The sequence below is a fragment of the Hyla sarda genome, chromosome 1, assembly GCF_029499605.1.
Source record: "Hyla sarda isolate aHylSar1 chromosome 1, aHylSar1.hap1, whole genome shotgun sequence".
Taxonomy (NCBI): domain Eukaryota; kingdom Metazoa; phylum Chordata; class Amphibia; order Anura; family Hylidae; genus Hyla; species Hyla sarda.
Genome location: NC_079189.1, coordinates 476,520,670 through 476,541,036, shown reverse-complemented (window position 1 = coordinate 476,541,036; position 20,367 = coordinate 476,520,670). Strand labels below are relative to the sequence as shown.

At 42.6% G+C, this 20,367-nt stretch overlaps 1 protein-coding gene across 3 annotated transcripts in view; it reads left to right on the top strand.

Moving 5' to 3' along the window:
- Positions 1-20,367, top strand: part of ZNRF3 (zinc and ring finger 3) — a 177,568-nt gene that overhangs the window by 40,558 nt on the left and 116,643 nt on the right. The window contains exon 1 of one of the 3 annotated variants that reach the window (XM_056537226.1): positions 17,078-17,182. The exons of the other annotated variants lie outside the window; for them this stretch is intronic. The gene's annotated coding sequence lies outside the window, so the exon portion shown is untranslated. Of the gene's footprint in view, positions 1-17,077; positions 17,183-20,367 lie in introns of those variants that run through there. 3 annotated transcript variants of the gene reach the window in all.

Below are 20,367 nucleotides of genomic sequence, written 5' to 3'. Positions count from 1 at the left end.
TGGCCCCAACATACGATCATTTCAACATACGATGGCCTTTCAGAGGCTATCGCATGTTGAAGGCAGCATCTCAAGGGCCATCGCATATACGGCTATCCGACAGCGCAAACTGCTTCAGCTGCCACCGGATAGCCGTTTATGGTGCCCCGTGTGGTCCGCTGACGATCACTTACCTGTGCTCGGGGCTCCGGCGCATCCTCTTCGGGATCCCCTGCATCGTCGGCGCTCTCCATCGTCGTCATCACGTCGCTGCGCACGCCGTCCCGTCATCCAATAGGAGTGGCATGCGTAGCGACGTGATGGCAGTGATGAGGATGCCGGAGAAGCAGAGGCCTTGCCGGAGCGTCTGGGACACCCCGGGGACACGGCGACAGCGATGGAAGGCGACATCCAAGGCAGCGGTGACGAGTGGTGATGGTCCGGAGCAGCGGGGACAGGTGAGTATAACCTCCAATACCAGTGGTCTTCAACCTGCGGACCTCCAGATGTTGCAAAACTACAACTTCCAGCATGCCCGGACAGCCAACGGCTGTCCGGGCATGCTGGGTGTTGTAGTTTTGCAACATCTGGACGTCCACAGGTTGTAGACCACTGTCCTATACTTTACATTGCACGGATCCCTCGACATACGATGGTTTCAACAAACGATGGTCCATTTGGATCGGATTACCATCGTATGTTGAGGGACCACTGTATATCTCTCGAGTGTGTGTATGTATGTGTGTGTGTGTGTGTGTGTGTGTGTGTGTGTATGTGTATATATATATATATATATATATATATATATATATATACACACACACATCTCCAGAAGACCACCCTCTTATCCAGGCAGATTTTCACTTCAACAATATATTATGCATACTGGCTGAATGCCACTATTCTTGAAGACCACTTTTTTTTCTATTGCTGGTGGTTTAAAAGAAGTTTTATTGTATATGATATATATATATATATATTTTTTTTTGCGTGCCAGTGCAAGGGTTAATGCGCATGAATAGTTAATGGAAGCGGGTGGCGGTGCATAAACCTGTGCAGCCAAAGCCATAATGATCCTTTCAAAAACCAACACCTCTCCTCCAGGCTGATTGAAATGCTGAGATGAAAGCACACACACACACACACTCACACACATCCTTCAAAGCAATGCACGATTGATACTGAAAACGGAAAAGCTGTTGGTGATGTAATATAGCTTTTTATTTCACCCCCTCCGCCTCCTCCCTCCCTTTCTCTCTCCCTCTCTCTGTTTAAACAAAGGCCGCCCTTGTTTATTTAGAGAAGCAAAGTGTGCTGAGAGCTGGGGAGGCGAGCACAAGAGATACCCAGGTATTCCAAACTGCTGCCTGATTTTGGGGAATGCTGCCAGATATTGGAGATCAGCTGCCACCCAGGTTGATTTCGAGCTTGTCCCCTCACATCCTGCTGCTTCTTGTCTTTTAAACTTATTAAAATGTAACCTTTTAGCTGCAGGTGAAAACAAACTTAATGTTAAAAGGTAAAAAGAAAAAGTTAAGTGCCATGTGTTTACCAGGCATATTGCAGGTTTTGTTTAGGGGACGGATCACAGTAAAGTCGATTGGGTATTTTGACTGTACCACTGGACTACATATTATTAAGATATGCAATTGATTCTGGGGGACAGATTGCAAGTACTACCACTCCTCACTTGGGGTACAGCGGGGGTGAGTTGCTTGCACTACTTGGATGGTATCTGGAGGGCCTTGGCTTTGATGTCCTTAAAGGGGTTCTCCGGTGCTTACACATCTTATCCCAAAGGGATAGGGGATAAGATGCCTGATCGCGGGAGTCCCGCCGCTGGGGATCAGGCACGCGGCACCCTTTATGTAATCAGTCCCCGGAGCGTGTTCGCTCCGGGTCTGATTACGGGCGACTACAGGGCTGGCGGCGTGTGACGTCACACCTCCACCCCGTGTGATGTCACGCTCCGCCCCTCAATGCAAGCCTATGGGAGGGGGCGTTATAGCTATCACGCCCCCTCCCGTCTGCTTGCATTGAGGGGCAGAGCGTGACGTCACATGGGGGGCGGAGGCGTGATGTCACACTCCACCAGCCGGTGGTCACCCGTAATCAGACCCGGAGCAAACACACTCCGGGGACTGATTACAAACTGGGTGCCGCATGCAAGATCACGGGCGTCCCCAGCTGCGGTAATCCCTCGGTCAGGCATCTTATCCAATATCCTTTGGATAGGGGATAAGATGTGTAAGCACCGGAGAACCCCTTTAAGCAGTTGGACCTATGACTGGAGTACCTTGTAATCAGAAAACGACCTATTGTTTAAATTTCTTTTTAATGTTAAGCATATTTTTTTTATAATTTTTGGGTCAAAGCCTAAAACTTTAAGCTGACTTAAAGGGGGTACTCCCATGGAAATTATTATTATTATTTTTTTTAAATCAACTGGTGCCAGAAAGTTAAACAGATTTGTAAATTACTTCTATTAAAAAATCTTAATCCTTCCAGTACTTTTTAGGGGCTATATACTACAGAAGAAATGCTTTTCTTTTTGGATTTCTCTGATGTCACGACCACAGTGCTCTCTGCTGACCTCTGCTGTCCATTTTTGGACCTGTCCAGAGTAGGAGAAAATCCCCATAGCAAACATATGCTGCTCTGGACAGTTCCTAAAATGAACAGCAGAGGTGAGCAGAGAGCACTGTAGTCGTGACATCAGAGAAATCCCAAAACAAAAGCATTTTCTCTGTAGTATGCAGCCCATAAAATGTATTGGAAGGATTAAGATTTTTTTTATAGAAGTAATTTACAAATCTGTTTAACTTTCTGGCACCAGTTGATTTAAAAAAAAAAATATATATATATATAAAATAAACGGAAGTACCCCTTTAAATTTTTGTCTGTTCTGTCTGTGATAGTCTGTGAGGAGACTGCTTAAAAGTGATGTCTACTGCATATCTGTGAAAGGTGACAACAGTAGATAAAAAGGCAATAGATGAGGCTCACAGCTCAGTCCCCCCCCTCCATGTAAAATGATCTCAGCAAAGAGCATGCCCAGTAATATATTCCATACATGTGAATGGCACAGTGCCTGTTTATTGTTGCTTATCTTTAAATGCTGCTAAAAACAGCTTAGACAAGATGGCGGCTGCCCTCATAATAATGTACAAAAATGTATAAAAATAATTACAATCAGAAATAAGAAACAGATTAGTACATGCTTTAGTATACGAGTCTTAATTAGCAAAAATATTGTCACATATCCAGCAGGAAGTTTATTTATTTATTGAAAGCACATTTAAAAAAAATAAAAAAACACATTTACTTACCTTCAGCACTCTTGCCGTGCCTAAGGTGTCCAGCTCGGATGTTTGAGTCCAGAGTGATGTCCGGGCCCAGAGTTTCATACTGCCGCTCAACCAATCGGGAAGACTATTGCAGCCGGGTACTGGAGTGGGACACCTGGGGTCCTGCGGACGCGCTGGAAGTAAGTGACCATTCTTCAAAAACCACTTTGGCCCCCTCTCCCTTTTTAAAGAGATTTTTTTCGAGCTTGGCAGAGGGTAGGCAATGAAAAGACAAGAAAGAAGAAAAAGAAAAAACATACTGGCACTTTCTCTCTCTCCTGAAACAGCATCAACACTACTCTGAACTGCATGGTGACATCCCCGCAAGAACAAGTACATGTGACCAGTGACTGACCTCAGTGTCATGTGCAGAATTTAAGGGAATTTCATCTAAAAACTTTTGCCAGGGACTCCAGAGTGGCGATGATGCTGGATTAAGATTGAGCCAAAAGGGGAGTATATGGCTTTTTATTTTTTTTTGCCCTCCCATTCTGTACCACTAATAATATTATTGTGGGAAGTCTGGAAGACCCCATTTTAAATAGGGATTGGCAGATTATCAGGTGGTCATAAAGAATTTTATTTTTCATATCCAGAGCATATGCATGTGTTTGGACATTGGTATATTACACGATCTGCCGAAAAAACTAAAACATGTCAAAGGCTTTTGATCGATCTGGGTTTGAGAGCGATTGGTCTGGGTCTGAATACTCAGGCTCTGACAAATCAAAACTTTTGAAGTGTTTCTGTGACATATGAAAAGTCCCCCCCCCCCCCTCCATGGCAAGGACCATTTAACTCTGGCCCTAATACATCTTTATAAGATGTATGATCACGGTGGTCCCACCACTGGGGACCCCTGCAATCTGTCATTGTGTACCCACCTTTGTGAGCTCTCCACAGCGCTGGAGGCTCTGAGTGTGTAGCGTGATGACCCCTGGGCGGGCGTATCGTGATGTCACAACCCCACCCCTGTGTGATGTCACGCCTCTCCCCTTCAATGCAAGTCTATGGGAGGGGGTGCGACGTTACGATACTCCAGCCCCGTGGTCGTCACACTACACACTCAGAGCCTCCAGTGCTGTGGAGAGCTCACAAAGGTGGGTGCTGAATAACAGATTGCGATGGTCCCCAGCGGCGGGACCCCCGCAATGATAAATCTTAAGATTTATTAGGGCCGGAGAACCCCCTTTAAGTTTGTCAAGTTCATGATTTCATAATTTGTGGAGAGATCCACAGCTTAAAGGGGTATTCCGCCCCTAGACATCTTATCCCCTATCCAAAGGATAGGGGATAAGATGTCAGTACGCCGCGGTCCCGCTACTGGGGACCCCCGCTGCGGCACCGCGCTATCATTACGCTCTGTGCGTAATGACGGGCGATACGGGGGACGGAGCAGCATGACGTCATGGCGCCGCCCCTCGTGACATCACGGCCCGTCCCCTTAATGCAAGTCTATGGGAGGGGGCATGACGACCGCCACGCCCCCTCCCATAGACTTGTATTGAAAGGGGCGGGCAGTGACATCACGAGGGGCGGAGCCGTGACATAACGATGCTCCGGCCCCTGTACCGCCCATCATTACGTGCAGAGCGAACTCGCTCTGTGCTGTAATGATAGCACGGTGCCGCAGTGGGGATCCCGGGGGTCCCCAGCAGCGGCACCGTGGCGATCTGACATCTTATCCCCTATCCTTTGGATAGGGGATAAGATGTCTAGGGGCGGAATACCCCTTTAAGTGATCAGCCACATTTTTAACAGGTTTTACCTACACACGTGGAGAGTCTTTCATTGACCTTGGCCCAGATTTATCAAACTGTGTGAAAGAAAATGTGGAAGTATTTCCCCACAGCAACCAATCACGGCTCAGCTTTCACTTTACCAGAGCTCATTAGCTGAGCTGTGATTGGTTGCTGTAGAAAAATCACTCCACTTTTTCTCTCACAAAGTTTAATAAATCTTGGCCATTGTCTGTAGTTGGAAGTTTCACCTACTCTAAAGTAATTTAGTTGCCCAGTTGGAAACAGCAGAAAATTAGTAAAGTTTATTAGATTGGTTGATATAATACACTGGAGATTCTCTGCCTTCCTTCATGTCTGTCCCAATGTGTTGCTTTTTATAGAACAGGTTCTATGGTGACTGATTCCTTTCTTTATCTGTGCCACAATGTTTTTTTTATTTTTTTTATTTTTTTTATTTTTTTTTAGCATTGACCTAATTACAAGGAGTGGCACAAAATAAGATAAACAGTAACATTTGCATAATAGTAAAAGGTATGAACATAAATTCCTTTGTCTTGTCACGCTGTATAACTCTGCTCTCCTAAACAGGCCTGCCCCAAATGATAGAAATACCAGGAGATCAGACCCGAGCTGTGAAATATTATTACATTACATGGCTATGAGGTGCAGAACTTGGATTTAAGGAGTACAACCAAAGTGAGGAGTGTTCTTTTTAACCTACGTGCATTCTTGGATTCTTGGCTTTCTTGGTATTATATGAAAATCCAACGTCTACAAAATGTTGGAGGTGAACCGAATTTGCATTTACCATCCCCTCTATGAAGAAAAAGATGTACAGACTGCTAGGCCTTTTTTAATATGGGAGTGATGGAGTGCTGCCATCTTTATAGCTTATTTCAACTTAAAGGAAGGCTGTCATCGCTTTCATGCTGCCTGAATCCTAAGTCTATGAGATGATCCCCAGTGGCTTTTCCCCGCTCTTTTTGTTTACCAATATTGAGGGATGTATCATTGAAAACTAGTGGGCAGGGAAAACTCCAGAACTTAAAAAGCAGGGTAACACGGGGTGCATCCACAATGTATTTCATGCTGCGGATGCACAGACAGCAGTCACAAGAGGGGACTGTAGCCGGATAGCTCTGTGTGTTACGGCTTGTAGTGGCGGATTTCTTCAGGTGAATGCGCCCGGTGTGACCCTACCTTTTTAAGAGGAACTCCAGCCAAATAAAATATTTTTTTTTATTTTGCTGCATATTTATATAGCTGCACAATTATATATATATATATATATATATATATATATATATATATATATATATATATATATATATATATAATATAATTTTTTTTTTTTTTTTTTTTTTTTTACATTCCCAGTCAACCTTTTTAATATAGCAAAATCCTCAGGCAAAATTTTAACTTACTTTTATATCTGTATTTAATAATCCTTTTCTTAAAATCCAGTAAGTATGCTAATATAGGCAAACCTTCCCCAACTCATCTTTTTACTTGATATAAAATATGTAGCGATTTCTGCCATTTGACTTGTCCCATATCCTTAAGCTTAGATTAATTTCTTATAGTGAGTGCGTTTGGATTGGTCTTGCAAGTGTAGGACGCAGCTTCACCTTGAATTACAAGAGTATTACTGGGCTCTTTTGATGTTCCTTCCCCACTTCCTGAGTCGTCTCAATGCCTCTTTGATGGATTATTGTATTTTGCCTTTTCAAAGCTCTGGTATTGTGTGTCTGGCTAACAGTAAAACAAAAGCTTCACGTTCCCATCTGGTTCTCCGCACAGTGAACCCTGGGAAGAGAGACACAGATATAAAAAGTGGTTTGGTAGGGAGAGTGCTATGTGTTCTTGCTAATTGTATTGAGGTTTAATGCATCACCTCTTGAATGTTTGACTTAGCGCTATGCTGTAAGGACATGGTTATGTTGTTGGTCAAGAAGTGATGGTGTGTTATCTGATGTAACCTTCGTGGGTGCTTTCTTGTTGGTAGGCTACAACTACAGGTGGGAATTGTTAGACCATTTATTTCTCTGAAGGTGGGGAAATTCTCAGAAGTTACTAGAGTTCTGGCATTGTTCTCCCGATGTTAAACATAACTGGAATAATCATTGCTGACCGTAGAGAAGTGAGTCATGCTGAACTAGTTGTGTGGTTTGTAACGTACATATATGTACCATATGAGTGAATTAAGCTGGAAGACGGGTCAAAAGGTAAGTGTCAGACATGAATACCCTCATGTCTAGACTGAGGTACATGGGAACACCTCTAAATGGACATGTGGACATTTGTTGAAGATCAAAATATTGCACCCTACAACCCAAAATGAGATACAGAGTATGAAGTGCCAAGTACTGGATATACTTTGTCTTCAAAGTTTAAAGAGTACCTACCATCAAAAAACGTTTTATATTTTGTTAATCAGTGTATTAGAAACAACTTTCTAATACCATGTGAACAAAAATATGTATGTGTGTGTGTGTTTATGTGTATATATAATTTTTTTTCTTTACTTTTAAAAACTGTCCACTAGGGGTCTCCCTACATGTCCCGGCTCATTGATTTAGGACTCATGCCGGCCTAGCAGCAGGAGTCTGAACTCTCAGCGCAGCCGGGATACAGAAAAGCACAGCACAGCTCCCCGACTGTCAGACAGGCGGGAGCAGTGCTGTGCACGGACGGTAGGCAGGCAGGCAGGATGGCTGCTGTGCCTGCCAGTTATAACAATAACCGCAGGAATACAGCGCCTGATACAGGATCGCAACGCCTGACACAATGTCGCCCGCACACCACCACTGCTCATCTTCCCCCCCCCCCCCCCCCCGCCGGCTCCGATTACTAGCAGGGTCCCAGCGCTGGATCGCAGTGCTTAGGACAGGTAGGCCAGTCCACAGCAGAGGGTGAGGCCGGGGTTACCTGGGCAGACAAGGGGGTTGTATGGGCTGTGATATTCTCTCCCCCCCCCCCCCACCTCCATTACCTGATTGCAGTGCCCTCAGAGGAGGGGCGAAAGTGAGCCCAGCCAGGCTTCAGCTGATGTCATGTCTGCTGGGCCACCCCCCTTCCTCTCTCACAGAGGCAGCAAAACTGAGTAACAAGGAATTTATAAAGTTAGGAAAAGGGGGTTTTACAAAAAAAAATAAAAGGTAGGATTAGAGTCAGGAAGAGTCAGGGACAGATGAGTTCATGATAGGTACTCTTTAAAGGGTTTTATTCCTCTTGGATTGAAAAGTTTGCTTTGGAGCCTATGGTAAACAGTCATAGGCTTCAGATCAGCAGTTCATTCTTTATCTTGGATTGGTTGCTGTGGCAGCACTCCCAATGTTTTGTCTTTAGCAGTGATTATTTCTTAAAGGAGTAAAACATACATCAAAATATATTAAGTGTACTTATGGCTATGTCAGTATTACATGTGAATACATGAAACTTTGTAATATTTTTCTTACCCTTCGGCATCCTGTAGTTCTACTTTTCCTTCCCGAGTTTTGCAATGGTTTTTATATGTATGTGCCTAAAAAATGCCAGGTGCATACATTTAACCGAAAGAGGGGTAAAGAGTGGTTTTGGTCTACTTCAGGTTGGAATGCCTTTAGGTCTTCTGTATGGATTTAGTGCAGTCTGCTGCACAGTTTCATGCAGAAGCCTATATGTTCAGGTATCACCAGCCTCAAGAATAATCCATAGGAGGGGGGAGGATGTAGCCGCAGTGTCTCATCCTCAGAATGTCTAAGACTGTATGCTGGGAGGAGTAGCAGCATGGGAACAAACCTGATTGACGCACATGCCAGGAAGAGCCCATCCCATCCAATGGGATGAATGGTGCATTTACAAAAAAAAAAAAAATTTTTTTTTTTTTTAAAAGTGGCAGAGAAAGATGACCAACAATGTTAATAAAGCTGCATTACTGTGCTGGAACTGTGTTGTAAGGGGCATAATGGTTGACACCTGCATATCTTTGTCTCTTTAAGCAACTGTAACAACCCGGTATTTAAAGAGTTATCTAATGTATTTAAAAAGCAAAAAAAATAAAATAAAAACTCTGCAGCCTGCCTAAATAATAAGAGAGCATACCCAGGTGGTTCAGTCCAGTGCCGGTACTCTGGTCTGCCTCTGTTTACTTTGATGATGCATTCTTCCTGCTCTCCTGATGACCTTCTGAACTGAAGCCAATTATCAATTCTGCAGTGTGTGAGGACCATCATTAGGAGAGACGTCGGGGGGAGATTGGAGCGCCTCCACTAGGCTGGGCAGGTTGAGCAGACACTATTTTAATTTACACTCCAGGCTGGCTTTAGTTTTAGAACAAGTAGGATAGTTCGGCACTGTTTACTTCTGCATACCTTGAGGAGTATTAGGTTAGGTGTAGAAGGATAACTGTCTATTGTAGTTAAGTGGTGCTCAGACGTCATGCAGCAATCAACAATTCTTATCTCAAAGACTAAAGGAAAAACGTCGGCGACTCACCAAATCTTCTTTCTTGAGCTTTATTTTACATACTCACATATTATAAACATGTAATGGGATGGACGGGTCCAGGGATGCTAGAGTAGGAGACAGCGGCCGTTGTTTCGCACTGGTGTTGTGCTTCGTCGGGCCTCCTGGAGGCCCGACGAAGCACAACACCAGTGCGAAACAACGGCCGATGTCGCCTACTGTACCCCCCCCTGGACCCGTCCATCCCGTTACATGTTTATAATATGTGAGTATGTAAAATAAAGCTCAAGAAAGAAGATTTGGTGAGTCGCCAACATTTTTCCTTTTGTCTTTGAGATAAGGCTTTAGTTTTATTTTGGTTTGTTTGTTTGTTCAGTCATTGCTATATGCTATAGTTTCATATTTTGAGAAGGTCTCAGATTTATTAAAATAAAGTGCTTATATTAATTAGCATAATAGACGGGAAACAAGTGTAAGAATATAAATGAATGTGTGACTATTTCAATCTTAGGAGGGGGCTGACACATAAATGAAATAGCTGTCAGCGGGTATTTTACCCCAGAATTCACCTCACAGGTGGACGGACTCACATATCCCTGGAAATGGGCTTTCTGTCTGCTGAGTGCAACGTTTGCTAACAAGTCTGAGTTTAGTGTCTCCAGGCCCGAGCGAGGAGACCTGCCGGCTGCAGCCCGCTGTCCTTTGAAAGCTGAGATCTTTAAAGTGCAGCCAAATGCTTAGTGAGTGAGGAATGATGTGCAATGGAAAGATTGTGTCTCACTTCCTGCTAACATGCTCTGCATACTATACCTCATCTATTATACCTTCTTCAAAGCCAAGGCTCAAGTCCTGGGCCGTGTTGCCATCTCCCCTTTCACTAGGCCCCACAGCGGGTATCGGCCTGTCTCTAAATCCAGCGTTCCTGTATTTCGGGTAGTGAATTTACTTTTGTTGCTTGCTGATATCTAGAGCTATTTAAATAAAGCTCGTAGTTTAGGAAACCCCAGAACTTTTCACAGTCAGATTGAAAAGTCGGAGAAGGATTTGCTATGATTTGTGTTGGAAAGGCCTGCTGCTGTACAAAGCTTTGAGAGGGTGTTCTGGCTCAAGTATAAAGAAGACTCTTTAAGTTGCTTGTCTTGGGCCCTGAACATAGTAGAATTTAGAAAGTAGAAAAATATAAATGAGAAAAATATATAACTCCTACACTGAGGTATTTATTAAAACACCAAGGACGCTCTTTTTCCTGCTTGTTATTGGGTGTTACTAAATACGTAGAAATGTTTTATTACTTTTGACTTTAGTGTGGGTCCCTTTTCTATGTGTTATCCTCTCCAAAAGGCTATGTCCATCTATGCATGAATTTCTTTAATATTTAAAAAATTACTGATTTTGCAAATGGTTGTGGTTAAAAATGGATTCTATGCAGGCCTTCCTTGTTTCCATGGCAACAGACCACAAGCCAGTTTTGTGTACTCTGATGTTACAGATGTATCCCCCTGACCTGTAACTTCCTTAATGCTGGTTTTGCTGTATCATTAATAAATATTGGTCACTATCTCTCTCTTTCAGCAGATTTGTTAAAAAATTGTGTTTTAGGTATTTTTCCATGCAGGGGTAATGAAAGACTTTGTAAGTTAGGATGGTATTATATAGGAAGAATGCTGCCCAATGTGAGCACTGGTTTAGGGAGCCTATTACACAGCTTGGTTGTCTGACCGGCAGGGCTGCACAAATGATCGCTGGCTTGTTTGTGTGGTCCTTTACTTCAGTCATTGATCGTTGGCTGGTTTGTGTGGTCCTTTACTTCAGTCATTGATCGCTGGCTGGTTTGTGTTGTCCTTTACTTCAGTCATTGAACTCTGGCTGGTTTGTGTGGTCCTTTACTTCAGTCTTTGTTCGCTGGCTGGTTTGTGTGGTCCTTTACTTCAGCCATTGATCGCTGGCTGGTTTGTGTGGTCCTTTACTTCAGTCATTGATCGCTGGCTGGTTTGTGTGGTCCTTTACTTCAGTCATTGAACTCTGGCTGGTTTGTGTGGTCCTTTACTTCAGTCATTGATCGCTGGCTGGTTTGTGTGGTCCTTTACTTCAGTCATTGATTGCTGGCTGGTTTGTGTGGTCCTTTACTTCAGTCATTGATCGCTGGCTGGTTTGTGTGGTCCTTTACTTCAGTCATTGATTGCTGGCTGGTTTGTGTGGTCCTTTACTTCAGTCATTGATCGCTGGCTGGTTTGTGTGGTCCTTTACTTCAGTCATTGATCGCTGGCTGGTTTGTGTGGTCCTTTACTTCAGTCATTGATCGCTGGCTGGTTTGTGTGGTCCTTTGCTTGTTCAGGCGATAATCACCCCTTGTAATAAGGCTCCCAGTCATATTGTTACATATGCTACTTTTAATCTCTAGTATTGAGGGAAGATGTTTATCCATAAAAAAATAAAAATAAAAAGAGACCACCCAAAAACTTCTTACATGTTGGTGAGGTTTCAGATGCTTAGACTCTCACCGATTGTTAAAATGAAGGGGCAGAAGTGTTGAATGTGCTGTGTCCCTTCATCTAAACTCTGTATATCTTCAGCTAGCAGAAGGTGGATACTATGGAAGTCTATGGGACTTCCGCAATATGGAATTGCCAGTTGCCGTTGGACTTCCATTGTAATTCTGTTTGCCTCTCTCTAGTGCTATCCAGAGTGGAGATGAAGGGGCACACCACATGCTGCCACTCACTTCTCCCCCTACAGTCTAGAAATCAGCAAAGGTCTCAGCACTAACTTCTTACTAGGACATGTCAAATGTTTTAAATGTGTCAACTGACCCAAAGTAACATGACTCAGCTGTAAGTGAGGCACTGCCATAAATCTGGCTTGATTTTTTTTTTTGTTAAATCTAAGTATTAGACAATATTAATAAATTTGCCCTGTTGGCTGTCCAGGGCATTGGTATTTGGTACTATAACGGCATGGTGATGACCAGTGGGGCTATCATTGCAACCCCAAAGGCTGCCCATTTCTGTAGATTCTTCAATGACAAGTTTTCTTACCTATGAGGTTATACGAACAGGAACTTGTATCATTTCAACAAGGCACATTTTCTGTTCAGGAATCTGGAAAAGTTGTGTGTGACACTAGTTTTAGAAGTTTTAATTAAAGTGATATTGTAACTTGGCTATTCTGGAAGTAGATAAAGAATAATTGGCTAGTATGTTGTCAAACTGAAATGGAACATTTTTGGTGAATTTCTTTTCTTTTTTTTTATATGAAAGATTCTTCTTTCCAGTAGCTGCAGAGTTGAAGTTAATAGTATACTTGAACAAATCACGTGCAATGACTTTCACATTTTACCTAATTATGAGTTATTAATTCCATTTATTCCATGCAGAACCACATAACTAGTGTAAACACCTATTCCGAGTGGCATGAAGACAGTTTTGTACCAGTTTTATAGACAGGTAATTGGATTCTAAATTCCAGTTGCTGTGGTTGATTTTGCAATTTTCCTTGGGGCTAGATGATTGCTATATTGAGCGCCTATGAAGACTTCCACGGATGGAGACCTTTTCAGAACTTCCCCAAGGTCGTGTATTCATTAAGAGCAACTGGCATTTCATCCCATACATGCCATTCCAACACACAAACATATACACATTCACGCACTTCACAGCTACCGGCTTGGCATTCCTCCCCGGCAGATCTCTGAATACAGTTTACATGCAGGCTGCCGAGAACTCGTATTATGAAATGACCTGCCTCTTGGATTATTAATGTACCTGTCTGCAAAGAAATATCAGATTTCAATTCATGTAAAAAAAAAAAAAAAAAATCAAATGCAATACAATGTAAAATCCATTTTCCTAAGCATTATAAAATGCAATATTTTAAGTGGTATTCTGGTATCAGAAAGATGTAAGTAAATCTAAAAATAAATAAATAAATAAATAGCACCACAGAATATATAACTTACCAATGTAGTTTTCCCACAAATTGTATTTCTTCAGCATGATTTCACTGGCAATATCCCTGACAGGATGTTATGTAGTCATTTCATGTTCAGTGTGGTGTTGTCTCCAGCTCCCTGACTCCTCCCTCCTAAGACAATGCATCATTCTCTTTGTCCTCTTCTGTCTCAGTAGGTGTTGCTGTCTCAGAGCTTCAGCCCCACCCCTTGAGTGATGTTATCATCTCTGACCAGCCCCTACAGCAGTATTTTCCAACCAGGACACCGCTGGCTGTTGCAAAACTACAACTCCCGGTATGCCCGCAACAGTCAGAGGCATCCTGGCTGGGAAACACTTGTCATACAGCCTACATCATCATCTCCCTGATATATATATATATATATATATATATATATATATATATATATATATATCCGGAATAGTTGCAGCACTCCCAAAATAATGCATGTGGGTGCCAAGCATCCTAGGTCTGATCGAGACCTCTTTAGATATCCAACAAGAGATGGCGCAGCACTCCAAAGATTATATCCAAAAAAACGTGAGTTTATTCACCCCATGTTACTAACAAATGTTAGTAACGTGGCGAATAAACTCACGTTTTTTGGATATAATCTTTGGAGTGCTGCGCAATCTCTTGTTGGATATATAATATATATTTCTTGGGACATTTAATAAAGATTGAGATTTGCTTATACCATGCTGCCTCATGTTGAACAATTCTACAGGCAGAGGAGCAGACAGGGAATGAATGCAGCAGCTTTTGCAGTCATGTAGTGTGGAGAGAGAGCGGATCACGTTTTACTTCTTTATTATAGTGTGGAGAGAGAGTCTGCTGTGAAATTAGATGCTCTGCAGCAACTCTGAGTAGATAACTGACTGGGGTGCTGTGAGGGAGGAGTGGACAGGGTGACAGGGCTGGCTGTGAGGAAGAGCTGAGGGAAACCATTAGTTGTGTCTTGTGCAAGTGTGAGAAAAGCCAACAAACTGTGGAACTCTCTACATGAGACTGTAACCATTATGCTCAATTTCAGTTTTTTTCACAAAAAAGTGCTTGCGACATTAAAGGGGGTTATAATCGCTTAGCAATGAAATAACTGTATAAAGATTCCGGTTTAGACACATACAAAAACATATGCTTTAACAAATATTGTATTTTAGCCCTTTGATACATTTGAGCCACTGTTTTTCCTGCATGTTTGAATCTGTCTGAGACAAAATCTGTATGGTTTACCCATAGCAACCGATCACAGCTCATTATACCAGAGCCCGTTAAGAGAGGAAAACTAAGCTGTGATTGGTTGTTATGGTCAAAACCAGTCCGTGTTTGTGTTGGACAGATTGATAAAACTGGGCAAGTGTATTAAGTGACTGGTATAAAGTGGATGAACTCTGTATTGTGTGTAAATATAGCCTATACTTTACATTGATTGTTGCATAGAAATGACAGGTTTGACACAGTTAACAATTTGTAGTTACAAAGTTGAAAGTACTTAAAATATGTTTTCTCGGTTAGTCTGCATCTCTGAACTACCATCTTCCTTTAAAAGATAGACTGCCTGTTTTTTGATTCAGCAGCCCCCTCCTCAATATGTACCCTGGCTCAGCCGCACCCCAGAGCTGGCCATGGCAGCTGCAGTACTGGGAGGGCGAGCATGCTTTCTACCAATGCAACTGCTTCCCTGGCAACCAGCTCTTTGAAGATGACCCCCTTGTGATTTGCTTGTTGTCTCCCTTGTGTAGAATTATTGATTGGCGTTTGGGGGAAGGGAAGGTTAGATTCTCCACTAAGTTTTCCCAGCCTGCTTTATATTCTTCCATGTCATTGCTGACTTAAAAAAAGAAAAAGTGTGAGCAAAAAATATTTGAGTCTTTTTAATGATCCTGTTTACAAACAGAGGTTGTTTTGTCTACATATAGCTACAAACCTGTATCGTAGAGCTTATATGCCCATACATCAGCACCTGATCATGGAACTGTATAGTCGTGAAAAAGATGGTTTAAGGGGTTTTATGAAGGTTGCATTCATACCACAGATTAAAAATCATTAGTATTTGCCAACACAAGCTAGTCCCCATTGTGTTGTTCTTGGTAACATCCTCCATTATATCTTCACCGGAGAATGCAAGGCATACACACAGTGGGTTGCTTCCTCTCTGTGCAGTGAGCACATGTACCATTCAGCTGCTTTTACCCTGTGTCTTCTGCTCCTCATATTGTTAATGGTGGTGTTACAGGGGTACTCCGCCCCTAGACATCTTATCCCTATCCAATGGATAGGGGATAAGATGTCTGATTGCAGGGGACCCCCGTGACCTCTGCTGCGGCACCCCAGACATCCGGTGCACAGAGCAAATTGCGCTCCATGACGGATGAATGGTGATGCAGGGCGGAGGCTTGTAACTTTGCAGTCACGCCCCGCTCGTGACATCACGGTCATGCCCCCTCAATGCAAGTCTATGGGAGGAGGCATGATGGCCGCTACGCCCCCTCCCATAGTCTTGCATTGGTTGGGTGTGGCCATGATGTCAAGAGCCTCCAGCGCTGCACCCGCCGCTCTAAACAAATGCGGGGTCAACAGCGGTGTGATCCCTGCCATCAATCATCTTATCCCCTATCCTTCTGTATAGGGGATAAGATGTCAAGGGGGTACTCCGGTGAAAACCTTTTTTCTTTTAAATCAACTGGTAGCAGAAAGTTAAACATATTTGTAAATTACTTCTATAAAAAAAATCTTAATCCTTCCAGTACTGCTGGATGCTACAGAGGAAATTCCTTTCTTTTTGGAACACTGATGACATCACGAGCACAGTGCTCTCTGCTGACATCTCTGACCATTTTAGCAACCATGCATAGCAGATGTATGCTAAGGGCAGCATGGTGGCTCAGTGGTTAGCATTGCTGCCTTGCAGTATTGGGGACTTGGGTTCAAATCCCACTAAGGACAACAATAAATAAAGCGTTATTCTTATTATAATAACGTCAGCAGAGAGAACTGTGCTCGTGATGTCATCAGAGAGCATTCCAAAAAGAAAAGAATTTCCTCTCTAGCATTCAGCAGCTAATAAGTACAGGAAGGATTAAGATTTTTTAATAGAAGTAATTTACAAATATGTTTAACTTTCTGCCACCAGTTGATTTAAAAGAAAAAAGGTTTTCACCGGAGTACCACTTTAAGCTTTGTGATAGCTACAGCCGAGCATGTGCAAAGGATTGACAGACCACTTGAACTACCAGTGGTTAGCACTGTAGCTTTAAATGGCCACTATCGCCAAAACTATATTTTTAAAAACAATAGAGCCATAGAAAATAAGTATATCTCTAATACTATTTCATAATTTTTTTCCCCCACAGTTTGCCTTAGAAAACTGCTCCTATAAAAGTGGCCACTAGAGGTCCTCATAAAATTCCCCACACCTGTTACTATGGTCTTTCCAATGTTAGCAACATCAGCTAGTCTGTTGGAATACAGGAAGTGAGGGGTAGGCTTTACAAGCTCCCTGTGGGAGGATCTCCAACACAGAGATCTGGGGAGAGCTGGCAGTGTGTGAGCTGCTGTGATTGGCTGAGAGGAGACCACACCACCTCACACATCTCCAGCTCTCAGCAGCATCAAGTGAGAGAAGGAGAATGATTCCGTGCACAGCTCTATTCATAGCATAGGGGAGAAGAAACAGAAGTGTGACAGCATGTTCAGCCTTATACAGCAACATGTATACCAGTAGTAAGGAGATGGGGAGGGGGTTTGTTACAGTGTGCCAGCAAACCTCCAGCTGTTTCAAAACTATAACTCCCAGCATGTACTGACGTGCATGCTGGGAGTTGTACTTTTGCAACAGCAGGAGGCACACTGGTTGGAAAACCTTCAGTTAGGTTCTGTTACCTAACTCAGTATTTTCCAACCAGTGTGCCTCCAGCTGTTGCAAAACTACAACTCCCAGCATGTACTAATCACCGAAGGGCATACTGGGAGATGTAGTTATGCAACAGCTGGAGGTACCCAACTACAACTCTTAGCATGCCGAGACAGCTGTTTGCTTTCTGGGCATGCTGGGATTTGCAGTTTTGCAACATCTGGAGAGCTACAGTTTTTAGACCAGTGCACAGTGATCTCCAAACTGTGAACCTCCGGATATTGCAAAACTACAACTCCCAGCATGCCCAGACAACGGGGCGCGGGGTGCCTGATGATTGATATCGGCAGTCACCCCGGTCCGGGGACCGAAATTCACACGGGCGTATGGATACGCCCTGGGTCCTTAAGTACCAGGACGTCAAGGCGTATCCATACGCCCTAGGTCCTTAAGTGGTTAAAAAGGGCAAAAGATTTGCCTGGGAGAGGCAGTTCGCAATCAGTAACCAGGTGATCATGTGGATTTAGGTGCTGAATCGCCTATCCTGCAACTCAGGCGGAATTTTTTTCAAATCAGCTGGTACCAGAAAGTTAAACAGATTTCAAAATCTTCTATTTCTACTTCTATTTAAAAATCTTAATCATTTCAGCATTCATCAACTGCTGTATGATCCACAGGAAGTTCTTTCCTTCTTGAATTTATTTTCTGTCTGATCACAGTGCTCTCTCCTGACACCTCTGTCCATGTCAATAACTATCCAGAGCAGAATAGGTTTGCTATAGATATTTTCTACTGCTCTGGTCAGTTTCTGAAATGGACAAAGGTGTCAGCAAAGAGCACTGTAGCACTGTAAGACAGAAAATAAATTGAAAAAGAAAAGAACTTCTTATGGAGCATACAGCAGCTGAAAAGGATTAAGATTTTTAAAGGGGTACTCCGGCCATGAGACATCTTATCCCCTATCCAAAGGATAGGGGATAAGATGTCTCACCGCGGGGGTCACGCCACTGGGGACCCCCGTAATCTGTTTGAGCTGCACGCTGCGGTGCCAGCTCACAAACAGTCGGGTGGCAACCACTGGTGGGTGGCGAATACAAGATTGCAGGGGTCCCCAGCGGCGGGACCCCTGCGGAGAGACATCTTATCCCTTATCCCTTATCCTTTGGATAGGGGATAAGATGTCTCAGGGCTGGATTACCTCTTTAAGTAGAAGTAATTTACAAATTTGTTTTATAACTTTCTGGCACCAGTTGATTTAAAAAAAAAATTGTTTTCCACTGGAGTACCCCTTTAAGGGCAATGTTCACATGGGAGGATTTTCCGTGCATACATTCCACTGACAGCGGAGATGCGCCGTCTCATAAACTGGGAATTCTGCACAGAAATTCCATTGTGTGAACATAGCCTAAGAGTGTGACAGAGCCACAGGGGTTCTGATTACAGAAAAGGGGAAACATTTTAATAAAAAATAACTGAGTGGTGGGACAACCCGTTTTAATGATACACCTTTATCCATTTTTTTGTTCAGCCTGAGAAGCTTAAAGCATCTTTTTAGCTGTTTTGGGTTTCATAATGGCACCCAAGTTATATGATAGTACAACACAGAATTTAAAGAGGGAACACATGTTGTCGCGTGGAACTGTTTGCACGAGCAGCACATTTGTGGCTAAGACATGGAGCCTGCTTTATCCCTGGTGAGAAGCCAAGTGTCTGATCATAAAAATAGTACAAAAACCATTCCTGAATATTAAATGGATAAAGTAGAAACTCCCATGTGCCTTGAAAAATTGTGTTTTCCATATGTGTTTACTTAAAGGGGTACTCTGGTGGAAAACTATTTGTTTTCAATTCAGCTGGTACCAGAAAGAAAACAGATTTGTAAATTGCTTCTATTAAATCTTAATCCTTCTAGTACTTATCAGCTGCTGTATGTTCCAGAGGAAGTTGAATTCTTTGATGCTCTTTTCAGCTCCTGACACCTCTGTCCATGTCAGGAACTGTCCAGAGTAGGAGCAAATCCCCATAGCAAACGTATCCTGCTCTGGACAGTTCCTGACATAGAGGTGGCAGCAGAGAGCACGGAGGTCAGACAGAAAAGATATTCAAAAAGAAAAGAACTTCCTGTGGACCATACTGCCGCTAATAAGTATTGGAAGGATTAAGACTTTCACTAGTAAATGTAATTTACAAATCTGTTTAACTTTCTGGAACCAGTTAATAAAAAAAAAATAATAAATTTCCACCGAAGTACCCCTTTAACCCCTTAAGGAACATTTTTTTTTCCGTTTTTGCATTTTCGTTTTTTGCTCCTTGCCTTTAAAAAATCATAACTCTTTCAATTTTGCACCTAAAAATCCATATGATGGCTTATTTTTTGCGCCACCAATTCTACTTTGTAATGATGTCAGTCATTTTGCCCAAAAATCTACGGTGAAACAGAAAAAAAAAATCATTGTGCGACAAAATTGAAAAAAACGCAGTTTTGTAATTTTTGGGGGCTTCTGTTTCTACGTAGTAAATTTTTCGGTAAAAATGACACCTTATCTTTATTCTGTAGGTCCATACGATTAAAATGATACCCTACTTATATAGGTTGGATTTTGTCGGACTTCTGGAAAAAATCATAACTACATGCAGGAAAATGAATACGTTTAAAATTGTCATCTTCTGACCCCTATAACTTTTTTATTTTTCCGTGTATGGGGCGGTATGAGGGCTCATTTTTTGCGCCGTGATCTGAAGTTTTTAACGGTACCATTTTTGCATTGATAGGACTTATTGATTCATTTTTAAATGATATAAAAAGTGACCAAAAATGCACTATTTTGGACTTTGGAATTTTTTTGCGCGCACGCCATTGACCGAGCGGTTTAATTAATTATATATTTTTATAATTCGGACATTTCCACACGCGGTGATACCATATATGTTTGTTTTTATTTACACTGTGGTTTTTTTTTTATTGGAAAAGGGGGGGTGATTCAAACTTTTAATAGGGGAGGAGTTAAATGATCTTTATTCACTTTTTTTTTCCACTTTTTTTTTGCAATGT